Consider the following 12,428-nt stretch of genomic DNA (forward strand, 5'->3'; position numbering starts at 1 on the left):
TGCCTGTACAAATTGAACATGACTTTGTCATGCTCACTGTTTGTCAGTGTGATTGTTGGGATGCAAGCTCAGGCATACACCATGTTAGTCTGCTCTCTGATGCGAAAGGACTACTTAGCAGACTTTTGACATTGCCTATCACTAAGTTTATTTCCGCTGTGTTTTTATCAAAACATAAGATCCATTTTCCCACTCCATCCAACAATGGTGGCAATTTGGTCCTGAGCCCTTCTTTATCCCTCTGAGCCCATGGCACATAGATGTTCCCTGACGTGCCCTTCTGCAGTAGTGATCACATTTCAGCTTTGGGTAGCTCTACTAGTTTCTCCCTAATATAGCGTTCCCATTTTCATAGACCATCCTGCATGTAGGGGAAGTTCCATTTGGGGTCTCCCCTGCGTGCGGGATGCAGTCTTCTGCAATGGCCATGTCCTCTTGTTTGAAGGATCCCTCCTCTGGCCAGGTTCTATCCTACTGATCTCTTCATTCGGTTCAGCGGGCTAGCAGGTGACAAAATGGGCACACAAAGATCTAGCCTTGCTCTTGGGCCACTATCTCTCTTGGGGTCAGTTTGTCTGTCCTGTGCATTGCGGAGGAGCAGTTGGTATCTTCGTCACTGTTCTTCTTGTGCGCATGCAAACGTGTCATCTTGGTTCTCCTGAGTCGATGTTGAGTTTGCACCAGGATACCATCCTGGTCAGTCCCTCTCCTACATTGATGACCTGGTGAGGCTTGAATCAAACCAAAAGCCTCTCCCTTAGTTCAGTCTTAGACTCTTTCTTGAACGGCGCTCTGTTTTACTCAGGTGGAGGGTGCGCCACTCTACTTTCTCGTGCTTCCAGGGAGCAAACTCTCTTTCTCTCCCACTTTAGTTCATGCCTTTCCTCTACATCCAGTCTAGGTTGCCTCCTTTGTTCTGAGATATATGCTGTTCTTTTTGGTCAGGACTTGCCCTCAAACTTACTTTCTGTTATTTCTTTGGCTACCTGAGTAAACCCTATGGCTCCCCTCTCATCATCGGATCCCAGAGGACTGGGGCCCCTTTCCTCACTCACACTAATGTCACTGTTCAGAACCATTATGAATCTCCCTGTCACTCACCTATGTTCACCAGAACCAGTGGGAGTATGTGTTCTCCGTGCCGCTGAGGTTCAATAAGCTGAATATGACGCGGGGGTCAAACGTCGGGGAGCTCTAGCGCTGGACTGAGGTGGTACTGGGATTGCTTGGGCATGCTGGCCTGGTAGAAGTTCAGGCCTGGACCTAACAGTTCATTGTTTGGTAGGGGACCCTCCAATTATCTAGACCGGCGGATTAGCATTAACCGAATGCTGGGACAGCAGACATCAGGGAGAGCATCTCCGTTCCTGCATATGGTGGGTTAGGTGCAGAAGCCTTGCTTGCTGACTGTGGGATAGGATTATATGTCTGGGCATCCTTAAAGATGGCCCATAGTTCTAAAAGGGCTTGACTCCTGTTCTTCATTTGCTCTACATATTTGGTCAGTTTGTGTGAACTCATGTGTTTGGTTATGTTAGTGTAAAGGGTTCCCTCATTTGTCCAGCGCATGTGCCTTAGTGTGTGTATGTCATTCATGGCAAAACTTGTTCAGTTTTTCAGCTTGTGTTGGAAACCTGATTTGCATGTGTTTTAGTGGCAACTCCATGATAAGTTGGGCATTTTTTAGGGGACAGATACCTCTAGCTTTTCTGGTTTTAGGGAATCTTAAGTTCTAATCTGGTCGTGGGGAAATATATACATGGGGATTGCAAGTTCTAATTATTTTACTATGAGCTCAGTGTTATTTACAAATACATCAACATGAACATTTCACAAACACAAATAGCAATCTATATGAAGGGTCACAACCTAGAAGAAAGTAGAATTATTCATTCAAACATCATGAAATTTGGCATCAAATAGCAAACTTTACTTTGTTACTCAATAGCTGTTGAGAGAAAAAGCAACACCTTCATATAGCACATTGAGTCGCCGACCAAACACAATACTCATGGCAAAATACAGTTGCATTATTTACCAGCACCACAGCATCAAAAATACAATAATTTTCAACTATAATAAAGAAAAAAACTGACACAAAAAAACGATGACTTTGTCAAAAATACCTTAGTGAGCTCCTAGCGCATGCTATTCTGTGACCGGGGGAAGCACTGCGCGGTACATGGGATGAAATGAGACTGATAGTCTGTCAATATCGACTATTAAAAAAAGTAACATTTTATGTGGAGAAAAGGAATAACTCAACAACCACAGGTCCTTCTTGACCAAACACAAGCTACACCTGATTTCCCAGATTCAAATATTTTCCCTAATGTCTGAATCACATCCAGTCACATCCATGTCACACCCAGGGGTCAGGCGTACCATCTGTGTGACGCCCAGCGGTCCGAGTGAACAACACCTATTACTTCTTTCAGATACCAACAGTGTTAGGAAACCAGTAGCACTGAGGAAACCCTTTTAGACTATAAAATAAGATTGAGGTGGCGGCCCTACATCACATCCAGGGCCCACGTGTACCATCTGTGTTGTGGCCAGTCGAAGTGGTAAGGGACAAGGGTACCATCTGTGTCACGCCCAGCGTTCCAAGCAAACAACACCTCTCAAATTTGAGGTGCCTGCCTTATATCACATCCAGGGCCCATTCGTACCATCTGTGTCACATCCACTTGTCCAGGCAAACAACAACATTCACCTTTCCAAGCATGCGGACGGAGAAAAAGGGACTTCTGCGAAAACGCCTCAGAGGACAACTTGTGATTACTCAGTTTGGGCACATAAAATAGGACACATAAAATAGGGAACATGCTCGATTTCTGTCAGTGGCAGGGTGCTCAGGTTAAATATGTACACTTCTTCCTAGTTTGCCATATGCCAAATGCTGGGACTAAGGATTTGATCTAGTTTCGTGCCCTCTGACAGCGGCTCCAGGATGGACCTCTACTCTGCAGATTCAGCAGAACTTCCAATCAATTGCGGAGTCTGATCACCTTCCTTCTTGCACAAATATGAAGCAGTTCATGCAGGCTTTCCTTCCTTTGTCTGCATTTGGGTCCAATGTACCAATCAGCTCCTGGCTGGCTTGCCAAAATGTTTCTTGAAGGTGAATTTATCTAACAAAAAACAAAAGACAAGAGGCATTTGGCAAAACAGGAACAGTTTGTTTAATTAAACACTACGGCTGGGAGAACAGTTATAGAAACGGGGTCAGAGGACTGTCTCAAAGTACAATTGATCTGTGCCTAGTACAGTGCACTACATGTGCCTAGGGCCTGTAAATCAAATGCTACTAGTGGGCCTGCCGCCCTCATTGTGCCACCCACATAAGTAGTACCTTAACCGTTCTCAGGCCTGCCACTGCAAGGCCTTAGCGTGAAGTTTACTGCCACCTCGACTTGTCATTTAAAACCCCTTGCTAAGCCATAAACTCCCCATTTTGGCAATTTTAATTCTAATTTAGCATTTACCTGAATTTATTGTTGAGGTTGGATTATCCCTCCAGCTTGTCTTAATATTATGTCCGATTAGCTCGAAAGAAGCCTTCGGGTAGCACAGCGCTATACAAAACATTGTAACATAACATAACATAACATTTATTACATATAAGTCACCTCTAAGGTAGGTCCTAGGTAGCCCATGGGGCAGGGTATCATGTCGGTAGAAGGCATGGCATGTACTCTTAAGTTGTACATGCCCTTGTAATGAAAAACTCACAAACTCTGTGAGTCCTGGTCCTCTCATAGGCCAGCATTGGGAATTCCTTAATATACTTTAAAGCTGTAATTCCTGTTTTTAATAAATCTGTTCATTAACAAGTAAAATGGTGGACACAATACATGACAGCGTATTGATGATGTCATTCACAAGATGCAGTGTTTTTCCCGACCCCTACCCCCTTATTTCAGCATATCCATATGACAGTCGGAAATCATATGGAGCCCCTGAGAGCCCGCACCCGTCCTTGAGGCTCCCAGAAAGGTAAGGACATTAAAGATGGACTCCCCTGTATGTGTTCCAAGGTCCCCAGATCTTTGTCTATTTGTGGGATTACACACAACCCTCATACACCACCCTTTTTGGTTGTCATGATCCAGTCCATATCTTTTTCCAGTCTTCTGACCAGAGCGGTTGGTCTGCCCCCCACAGTCTTGCGATGTGTTTGGCCACCACCTGATCCAGTGTCCGCCAAATCTGTATCATACGTGTCACCTCAGTCTCTCCCCCGATATTCAAGAGGCACCACTTCAATGCCATGAGGGAGCTTCGTTACTGCACTCAAACTCCACAACCTCAGGTCACAAGGTTTTAATTATAGGGCATGCTCATAAAGTGTAGTGGAATGTACCAGGGTGTCCACATCTACATTGGCAGTCCTACCCTCCCCCAAACCAATTTTGAACACTAGAGCTTTAAGCTATAATTCTTGAGCAGAATGGTGTAGCTACATAATGTTTCATATCTTTGGAATGGTAATGATAAATCCTCTTTACTGGTCAAGTCGAATTTAACATTACTATTTTAGAAGTGCCACTTTCGGAAAGTGGGCATTTCCCTGCTCTTACTTCTATGTGTGCCTTGCAGCCTGACTCTAATACACATCTTCACTGGGCTGGGTGACAGCTACATTTGTGCATTCCATCCAGAGAACCACAAGCATAGGACTCTCAACTGCATCTCTATTCACTTGTATACTGATAGGTCTGACTGGGCAGGAAGGATTTGCACTTTTGGGTATAAGTACTAAAATCAGACACTTTTGGATCTGGAACTGAACCTCTTTCAGAAGGACTGCTGTGATGCTCAAAGGACTCAGCTAGACTGCTTTTCTGGAAGAAGTGCTTTTCTGCTCGTTGCTCTGCTGCCTGCTGCTCTCTGACCCTGCTGGAAGAACCCGGTCTTCCCTCCAAAAGTTATCTCCAAGTACTTGCAGGCTTTCCCCCTGTTCTCTGTGGTCTCAGGGACATCAAAGACTGCCCTCAAATCTCCTGGTGCTGCTTTCTGAGAGTCTTACCCTTGCTTGAGTTTCCCCCTCCAAGCTCTGGGCCTCAGAAGTGGGTTCTCCCACTGATTTCTTCAAAAACAAATGCATCACTTCAAGTGTGGGAGAAATCCCACTGCCTCGCTCCTTCAATGCTGACACAGCGGCTGCTCCGCAACAGTGGATTCACAGCCAGTGCAGCCCAACTATGACGCTCTGCATGGCTAGACAACAACACATCCCATTTACTTCAATGGAGTTTGCCACGAACGCAGTGTCCCGACTGCATAGAAAATACCAATGCATCATGAACTTGATACCAATGCTTTGTACCATCCAAGGTACTGTTTCAGTGGACCCTGTGTGGGTAATGTAGCCAGCCTACCCTCCATTGCAGTTGGCCTGAACTTTGGATTTGCACTGGTCCCTCGTGACCTCAAGTAAACTTTTGACTGCTAGTGATGTCTGAGCACTAATATGAATTTAATAATCTTTAAAAATTCATATCTCGACTTCTACTGGTTGGATTTTTCTTTTCATCTTGTTTGACTCCAGGTGTGGAGTATTTTTGTGATGTTTTCATTGTATTACTGTATGCATTTTGCGCAACTACTTTATGCATTGCCTTCTAAGTTAAGCCTGCCTGCTCTCTGCCAATCTACATAAGGGTGAACACAGGATAATTTAGGTTTTGTTGTGACTTACCCTGACTAAGATTGTGGTCTCTACTTAGACAGGGTGCAAACCTCTGCCAACTAGAGATGCAACTTCTAACATCAACAATGTGCACCAAAGAATCTTTTAAGTCATCTCTCAATCATCTGTAAATGAGGGAGATTATTTTTTCTTCTGACCATAGGGTTTCTGTAACTAATGTACAAAAGGCTGTCAGAAGATCCTTATTGCCCTTTTATAAATTTAATAACTCATTATCAGAGGCCTGAACAAAGGTGTGTTTAGCAAAGAAATGCTAAATTGCCTCTTTAAACCTTCTGAAATCATATAAAATTGGTTCATAATTTTCAATGAGTGATGTAGCCCAGTTAGTAGTTGTGTCCTTGAGACTGGATATGATAAGGGCAATCTTAGCTGTGTCCGAAGGAAACACTACTGGTTTTACAAGAAATTGCAACTGGCAGTGACTTCAGAATGCATTGAATTTATCACTTTTCCCAAAAAACCTTTCGGGAGAAATCAGGGGCACAGGGACAGGAGTAGTTACAGTGGCATGAAGTGGATTGACAGTTCCAGTGGGGGAAGTATTGGTACGAATTCTCATATTACCAAAATGTGCAGGTTGTAGAATGAGATGTGTACTTTTAGGAATAACCCCTGCCCCTACATCAGATAACCAGGTTGAATGGTGAGGGCGATATTGGACTATCTCATCTCATCCTTAAGTGATTCTTCTGTCACAAGGATTGAACTTCACTTTGTACATCAAGGCCTCAGCTAAATCTTGAACATGTAATTGATCGTCCATATCGTCTGAAATGTGAAAAGAACTAGGCTTGGCCTTCTGTCATGTACTCACCTGATTCCAACCACAGAGATGATGTTGGATCTATGACCCCACCAGGGGCAGTGAATGAAACAAGTAACCACAATCTTAATTCACCCACTGACACCCAAAGGAAAGGGGTTTGGGATAAAACAAGAAAAAGATAGACTTATTTCACTGAGTCTGCTCTTCTGCCTTGCAACACTGTACACGAGGGTCTAAACTCCCTGGATCCTTTTGTATGAATGCAGGTACAGCACACTAGAAACAACAAGAAGAGTAGCTTACTCACAGTTCTCAGCATATGGTGTTTAAACAGTTATATACAAATATCACTTACAGGCTTCATCACCAATAAAGCATGAGAGCAGATACAAATTGAAACGAATACCAGAGTTTCCTGGCACTCCACCGAATGTCTAAAACTATACTGTTCAATTTGAAACTCGAAAGTCAAGATTGTGTGCTCAAAGTCTTTCTGAGTTCTTAATACAAAACTTACAAGAATACAAACATGAGGACCTTCAGTTTAGAGACAGTTAAAGTTCGGAACTCCCACAAGGTAAAATGTCCAGAGTGCTAGGACTTTCAAAACATAGAAACACATAGGCCCTCATTACAACATTGGAGGTAAATGCCGCTTACCGCCGTGCTGACAGCCGCCAACATACCTTGACTGTGGCGGTATACCGCTACGGGTATTATGACCCACACAGAGAAATCCGCCACTACACAGACACCCACACAAGTCCACTAGCCCAAAGGTCAGTGATAAACTGGCAGTACCAAAACCCACACCGTTAAGCCAACAGAAATACGCCCACAGCCTCATGACACACAAATCACCGCAGCGGACATTCAACCGCGGTAAACCATTGGGGGTACACACCGCCGTGCTCAAAATACACACACACTAACAAAACTACACCGCATTGGACAATTCAAACTACACACACCTGACACACATACACACACCACACCCACACACCCAATCCAATATAAAACACGCACCCACAATACCCACAACCCCTTACAATGAAAAAAGATATTGCCAACTGAGAGAGAGAGACAAGCCAGGAGCACCCACTGAATCTGAGCCACATAACACCATCACCCATACACCATCCACGCACCTCACAGCACACACCCCAACACATCAGCCCCCACACCCTCACATATACCACTCACACTACACCCATGACACCACAAAGACACCCCAGGTTCTTAGAGGAGGAGCTAAGGGTCATGGTGGAGGAAATCATCCGGGTAGAGTCACAGCTATTCGGAACACAGGTGCAGCAGACGTCCATTGCTAGGAAGATAGAGCTATGGCGGAGAGTCGTAGACAGGATCAACGCTGTGGGACAGCACCCCAGAACAAGGGATGACATCAGAAAGAGGTGGAACGACCTACGGGGGAAGGTGCGTTCCGTGGTTGCAAGAACCAGGTAACTCTACAGGGGACTGGCGGTGAACTCCCGCCTCGTCCACAACAACTAACAACTTGGGAAAGCAAGTCTTGGCGATCATGGATCCTGAGGGCCTTGAAGGAGTAGCAGGAGGACTGGACTCTGATAAGTCAAATCTTTACTACTCCCCTCCAACTGCATGCCATCACAAACTCCTACCCTCACCCCCATCACTCCACCACCTCACATATACCCCACCATCACAACCCACCCATCCCAATACCAAGCCCAATGCAACACCAATGCATGGACCCCCATCACAGACCTGCATTGACACCCATCACCACAGCATGCACACTTGTGACAATCACTTAGCCAAACCAAGCACAACTCACACAAGACAAAGCTGCCCTGCTAATGACAACCATAGAGGAAAACATATCCATGTACAAGATGGCACACGCAGATACAACAACACTGCATTTACATCCCCACAGGACCCCCACTCAACATCACCGGAGAGGAGGTGCCAGCCACATCCAGTCCCCCCACAGAAGAGGCCCACAGTGATGACAGCAGCTCTGCACGCCTGGATGACGGTGACCAACCTGGCCCATCAGGGACCTCTGGACAGTCGGTGACCCAGCCACAGTCCCAAACCACCACAGAGCCTCCCCCCTCAGGAAACATCACCACAGCACCCACCCAGCGGGCCCATACCTCTGTCCCCAGGACACGTCAATCAGCAGTATGTCCACCACTACAGGGACCCCAGGCAACCCCACAAACACAGAATGATAGGGACCTGGGGTCAGTGGCAGTGGGCACACAGTACAGGGGATAGAGGCACAGGACAACAGGGAAGCTGAGAGGACTGCTGTGCGACAGGGGGAGGACAGGCCCAGGGAACCCACTCTCCATGAGGCACTTGCAGGGATCCTGGGAACATGCCACCATTCCCAGGAAACCATGGGCCAGAGACTGTACAAGTTGCGGGAGACCCAGTAGCTGCAGGAGGGACTGTACCTGGGGATCAGGAGGACCTGAAAGACATCCACACCACCTTGGTCACCATTGCAGGGGTGCTGGCAGACATGGCCAACACCATGAGGGAGGCAGTTGCACACCAACGGGCCCCTGACACTAGCCACACTGATGAACAGCCCTCCACCTCCGCCGGCGCTAGTGGACAGGAGGCCCTACCACAGGACCAACAGGCCACTAGCACCCCAACCCCTGCAAAAGGAGAACCACCCCTCAAACGGTCCCTGCAATCCAGGCAGAAGCCAGAGAACATTGCAAGGACCCCCACCAGGAAAAAAGACTCTTGTGATTGTCACCCTTATGTCCAACTCTGTCACCCTGTCCACCTTGAACTGCCATTGCTCCCCTTCCTATGCCCCCTTGGACAATGCACCTGTGATACAAATAGACTGGACTCTACCCTGGACTTTCCTCCATCATCAACCCAGCCCATTACAATACCCTCTACATTTAATAGCACCCAAATCCACACCCTTTGAGCAAATTAAAGTATGGAGTCTGTGGATTATATGACAAATGTATTAGTTTCACAAACTGTAAACATTGTGGCCCGTATTTATACTTTTTTAGCGCCGCATTTGCGTTGTTTTTTGATGCGCAAACTTGCAAAATACCATTGTATTTTGTAGGTTTGCGCTGTTTTGCGTCAAAAAGCGGCGCAAATGCGGCGCTAAAAAAAGTATAAATACGGGCCTGTGTTTCTAACCTACTGTAACATTAACATAGGTATAACCTGTAGTGGGCAGTAGTAAACACACCAGGAGCCAGAGTGGGGCACAGAGATCTGGAAATAGAGATGCCAAAGGGTACAGTAAGTGGCCATAGGAATTTGGAAATCAGGCTTCCATGTTCAATGTCAAACACAATACTAGAATGGAAGGTGAAGTTACAGTGTCTTACCTGTGTGTCACTGGAAGTATTGTTTAATGAGTGTACTTCTGCTGTCCACATCTTTTTCCTCTGCTTTCTCTTCGTCACTATCCACAGGCTCCACCGCTGCCACACGACCATCTCCAGGCTCATCCTCTTGCAGGAAAAGCACCTGTCGTCTCAAGGCCAGGTTATGCAACATGCAACGATGATCTGGCACACCTTCTTGAGTGAGTAGTACAGGGATCCACCTGTCAGATGGAGGCACAGGAATCTGGCCTTCAGGAGGCCAAACGTTCTCTCAATGATCCTCCTTGTTCCCCCATGTGCCTCATTGTAACATTCCTCTGCTCTTGTCCTGGCATTCCTCACTGGGTCCGTAGCCATGAGATGTTGGGGTAACCAGAGTCACCTGTAAATATAGAGGGATACCTGTTAGCCACACACTCACCCTTAGGGCCAAACCCACACCCATATACCTACGTCAACTGGGTGGGGACCATGGACTCACCTATTAGCCACACCCGATGCCTCTGGAGTTGAAGCATCACATTTGGAATGCTTGCATCCCTCAAGATAAAGGCATCATGCACAGAGCCAGTATACTTGCCATTCACATGGGAGACGTACTTGTCTGCCAAACACACCATATGCACATTCAGAGAATGAAAGCTTTTTCAATTTCTGAACACTTGTTCCTTTCTCCAGGGGGGACAAATGCAATATGTGTATCATCAATGGCACTAATGGTGTTGGGGATATGTCCCAGGGCATAAAAGTCAGCCTTCATTGTGGCCAAATCCTCCACCTGTGGGAATACGATGTAGCTGCGCATGTGCTTCAGCAGGGCAGACAACACTCTGGTCAGCACGTTTGAGAACATTGGCTGAGACATCCCTGATGCCATGGCCACTGTCGCTTGGAAGGAACCACTTGCCAGGAAATGGAGCACTGACAGGACCTGCACTAGAGGGGGAATACCTGTGGGATAGCTGAAATCAGGTCTGGCTCCAATTGGGCAGAGAGTTCTTGGATTGTAGCCCTATCAAGTCTGTTGGTCAGGATAATGTGCCTGTCCTCCATTGTTGCCAGGTCTACCAGGGGTTTGTACACGGTGGGATGTCTCCACCTCCTATTCATCCTCAGTGGTTGAACTCTAGGGTGAAAAACGTTGAGCAGAGGGTCATATTCACACATATGTTAAGATAAATATGCATATCTTCCTTTACAGAAACACTATGTGAACTCGAGAGTCAGTTGATGTGCCAATGTCTGCTGTGACGCAGTTAGGTGCCATGGCCTGTGCCCTCCTGAAATGGCGGCTGCCTGAATGGTGAGGACTGACAAGTGGAAATGAGGTAATTCTGCTGGCGTTGTGCGCCGTTGCGGTCGATGACGGCAGCGCAACTTCACATTGGTTACCATTGGGCCCTATGGGTTTCCAGGAGCCAATGGCGATGTACGCCAGCGATGACCTAACGCACCGCTGTGGACGTGACCGCCATTTTCTATCTGTTCACTCACTTGCTACCTGACCTTCAGCAGGAGAGGACCTACACTGCAAGTGCTGCTGTGACCTGTGTCTGGAAGCAACAATGGCTGGAGTGTCTGGGGGAAGGGCCCCCGCCTTCACTTCGGAGGAGTTGGAGAGACTGGTGGATAGGGTCCTACCCCAGTACACTTTACTCTATGGTCCTCCAGACAAACAGGTGAGTACACTGTGAGCATGATGCGTGGGCCATGAATGTATGGATTGCTGTGCGTGTAAGCCTCGTGTGGGGGGGCTCTGAGGGGTCCTGGGCAGAGTGCTGCATGTCTGGTGGTCAATGTCTGTGCCTAAGGGGATGGGAGGTATATGGTGGGCCATGAAAGTAACAGGCCGAACGGTATGACTCATACCTTTCTCTATGCATCTTTTCCTGCAGGTCAGCACCCATCAGGAAAAGGGTATTTGGAGTGCCATTGCCAAGGAGGTGCGAACCCTGGGGGTCTTTGACAGGCGGAGCACCCACTGCCACAAACGGTGGGAGGACCTGCGCCGCTGAGCAAGGAAGACAGCGGAGACCCCGCTGGGGCTGGCCTCCCAATGAGGAAGGGGTGCCCGTCGTATCCTGACCCCCCCGATGTTCCGCATCCTTGTGGTGGCCTATCTGGAGTTGGATGGGCGCTTGAAGGCATCACAGCAGTCACAAAGGGGTGAGTACAGATTCAGAATCATGACTTTGAGCGCGTTAAGATTTTACCTAGGTGGGGGATGTGGGCTGTGGGTGCCCCTAGGCCAGGGCGAACATGGCTGGGTAGGTCCCATGTTGGGCAGGCTCTGAAGCACTCCAACCCCAATAGTGTTAGTGGTCATCTACTACCGGGCCGGGTCCTGTGGGTTTCAGGTGTGCAGCTAGTGGCATTAAGCATTATACCCCAGGGGCTGGTGACTAGCATTGTAACTGGTAGTGCATGGCCTAGTGCACAGGGCTGATCCCTGTGTGTTGTGTACGCCAGCGGTAGTGTTGTTGCTGGAATTGACCAAGTGTATCCTCTGTCTCCCCCCACCTCTTGTTTTATCACCTTGTCCTTGTGTGCATTAGCATCATCTGGCGGAGGAGCA

Source organism: Pleurodeles waltl, chromosome 11 (genome assembly GCF_031143425.1).
Source record: "Pleurodeles waltl isolate 20211129_DDA chromosome 11, aPleWal1.hap1.20221129, whole genome shotgun sequence".
Taxonomy (NCBI): Eukaryota; Metazoa; Chordata; class Amphibia; order Caudata; family Salamandridae; genus Pleurodeles; species Pleurodeles waltl.